The 3,191-nt window shown below is 40.9% G+C and overlaps 1 long non-coding RNA gene across 1 annotated transcript; it reads right to left on the bottom strand.

Moving 5' to 3' along the window:
• Nucleotides 1–1,209: 1,209 nt before the first annotated feature.
• Nucleotides 1,210–1,815, bottom strand: LOC143124793 (uncharacterized). Its single transcript, XR_012987087.1, has 4 exons — nt 1,752–1,815; nt 1,578–1,610; nt 1,370–1,462; nt 1,210–1,279 (listed from the first exon to the last, which is right to left on the bottom strand). It is a non-coding gene; the product is annotated as an uncharacterized LOC143124793 (long non-coding RNA).
• Nucleotides 1,816–3,191: the final 1,376 nt, after the last annotated feature.

The following is a 3,191-nucleotide window of genomic DNA, read 5'->3' as shown; positions in this document are numbered from 1 at the left end:
AGTTAAAGAGTGTGTGTGCAGGATATGTGGAGTCTTTGGTAATGGTCTCTGCCCACTTAGGTCCCAGAGTACAAGTCCTGGGCCCAGTTTCCCGATAACGACGGAGACACGCTCTTACGAGGGTTTTCTACGATTCATCTTACGATCGTTCGTTTGGTTTTTCCGACTGTTTCCCGAACATGCTCGTAGCTTGAACGCGCGTGCACTGCTCTTAAGATGCTCTTAAGGGGAGCTGTCCACGTTAATAGTTCTGAAATATCTTCTGATTTGACGGTGATGTCAGGTGACTGCACGTCACAGCTATAGGCCTACCATTTAAACTTCGGATCTACACATTAATTCACATCAGTACGAAAATAGAAACACTTTGACATCTGCATGTAAGCATCCCAAGTAGGTTATATACCACACAGAGACATAAATAATTGTAATTATTTTAAGATTAGATTGTTGCACCATGCAATAATTTTTCGCGGTGTAACTTAAAAACACGTTTGAAGATAAGAAAGAAGTCGAGTAAGAAAGAGAGGAAATGTGTAGGCTTAGATTTTGATGCAGTAGGCTACAGACTAAACCACATGTTGCTTTCTCTGCTTTTTACCTCATAGGCCTAATAAAATATAGCCTTCACTTAACAAAGATAATGTCAAACTATTCTGGCTAAAATCTGATTCATCACAGGTAAACACAATAAAGAATGGGAACGTAAGTTGGATTATGTATTCTAAGTTGTAATTCCTCTGTATGTCCTGTTGGTGACCTCAGTGAGAAGTACTGTTAAGACGCTCTTAGCCGGTAACGAGTACTCTGGAGCACTCGTAGATCTACGAGTGTTTTCACGATGCTCTTAAGCTACAATGGTTTCGGGAAACAGTCTGCAAATCTTAAGACGTTCGTAAGAGGGACTTTACGACGCTCTTAGGCTTAAGATGCTTTCGGGGAACTGGGCCCTGGAGGGAGGGCATTTTGTTCCTCCTCTCCTGCAGCTCAGTGACTGTCGAGCAGGACGACAGCAACATGTCATCGATTGGAACAGAGGGAGGTGACTGGGAGCTCCTTAAGACCATGAGCAGCTCATCCATCTTCTCCTCAAATGCGTCCATTCGCTGTGACATACGGTAATGGTTGTCCTTATTGCTATGGAAAAATGGATGGTGTTAGTTTTAGTTGTTAAATACATTATATACTTGCATATGTGAACAAATTAAGTGAGTCTTCTTACCTCTTATTTCCATCACCATGGCCAAGCCACCTCCCTTTGTGTGATGAGTCACTTGTGCTGTTTACAACAAAAAAAAGTTAGTTACTCTCAAGTTCCTGGTCATGAAATTGTATTTACTTGGAAATGGAAAATTCAAAGACACTGTACCTTCAACTGGGTCCCAAGATGAAGTGGCAGGTGTTATAATAGACCCATCCAGCTCTGGGCAATGAGCTGGTTGCCTGTGTGGTGTTGACTCATCTAAAAAGAAAGTAAATATGAATCAGTTCATTTATGGTAGGTTTCTTGCACATGACATTTGCAAAAGATAAACCTATGCTGTTACATTAAACAATCGCTAAAAAGAAAAACTCACATGCAGGTGGTGGAGGCAGTGACATCTGCTGACCTAAAAAAAGGCAGGAAGAGACAAATACATCAGAACAGTCACATGATATGCACTAGGTTAATAAACATGAATGTCAGTAGTTCCATGGTAGGAAATATGACTCAACTAGTTTCTTAAATACATGTATAAATGTTAACTTACAGACAGGGCTTCCAGGCACACACACCATCCTGGAATGCTTTCTTGCTTGCGGAACGGATTCATCTGAAATAAAAGACCATACAATCTGCACTGATTGCAAAAAGAATATTTGAATTGTGTAAATGTAGTCTGTATTTAAGAGGTCTTTTGGGGGTATGCCAAGTTTCATGGAATTCCATCTATGGGGGGCCATACAATAAATTCATTTATTTGTACATTTAGTGACTGTACACCCCTCGGCCTGTAGATGGTGGTGTTGAGTGAAGGGTTGCTGGTAAGGGATGTTGTGGATGTTGAAATGTACCCCCCCCCCCCACACACACACACCATTACACCTCCTCACTAACCCCCCCTTCCACACACACACACACACACTCGTAAACTGCCACAGGTACCCCCCCCCCCCCACACACACACACATATACCACACCCCATTATCACCTCACCCACACACACACACACAAACATTACAACTTACCCTTACACACAAACACACACACCACCCTCCACACACAGACACACATCACACATTCATACACTGCCACAGGTTCAACACCCCCCCCCCCCAACACACACGCACACATACACAAGATTCAGCTCAGTCTGAGTAGCCCCCTGGTTTTTTTAATACAATGGGTACCTTCGCTGCTTGGCCTCCAATAAGGTGATTATTACTTTTTACAATTTGTTAACCCAGCCGATAACGTAATAACTATCCAATAATGTAAAAACGTATTACATTATTGGCAAAAAAATATTACGTTATTGGTTCAGATATGTTATGACATTATTGGCAAGTTATTACATTATTGGATTTATTACATTAACATGATTATATTGTTGGCCCATTACTAAAGTGTCACCCATTTCTTTTTAATTCAATTCAATTTCAATTTATTGTGCTTATAGAGCGCCAAAACATTCCACATATATCATGGCGTTTTACAGAGTGTAGACAATCAGAGAAAAAAAAGAAAACAAAGGAAGAAAAGAAAAGAAGGCCCATGGGTAACAGGGGCGAAGTTTTTGATTGCCCCTCTAAGTGTCACCAATCATCACTTTATTCATCCTGCCACTTTTGGCCCCTTTATTGCCTGCTCCTCAAACAATTTTCCCCTTCCTGTCTCTGGACAAATCTCAGCACACTTTTTTTTCTCCATGCTTTATAGAGGGGTCGCCTTATAACTTTGCTTTTATTGTTCCCTGGCCCCATTGCAAATTACTCTAAACCACTAAGCCTACTATAATTAGTTAAGTTTTTTTATTTAACAAGGCTACAGCCTGCACCAACCAACAATACAATAATTGCCCACTACATTAGGTCAACATAAATGTGTTGTCTTAACACCCAACTGATAACTCCACTGAGTCATTTGTGTTAGGGATCTGTTAGCTGTCTACGAGTCTAGAGCAGACATACATTTAGAAGTGTTTTCACAA

The sequence above is a fragment of the Alosa pseudoharengus genome, unplaced genomic scaffold, assembly GCF_046254945.1.
Source record: "Alosa pseudoharengus isolate Yale_2024_CS ecotype anadromous, Long Island Sound unplaced genomic scaffold, YU_APseudo_1.1 YU_APseudo_1.1_scf_15, whole genome shotgun sequence".
NCBI lineage: Eukaryota > Metazoa > Chordata > Actinopteri > Clupeiformes > Clupeidae > Alosa > Alosa pseudoharengus.
The sequence above is the reverse complement of the archived record's forward strand: the minus strand, read 5'-3'. Positions and strand labels throughout refer to the sequence as shown.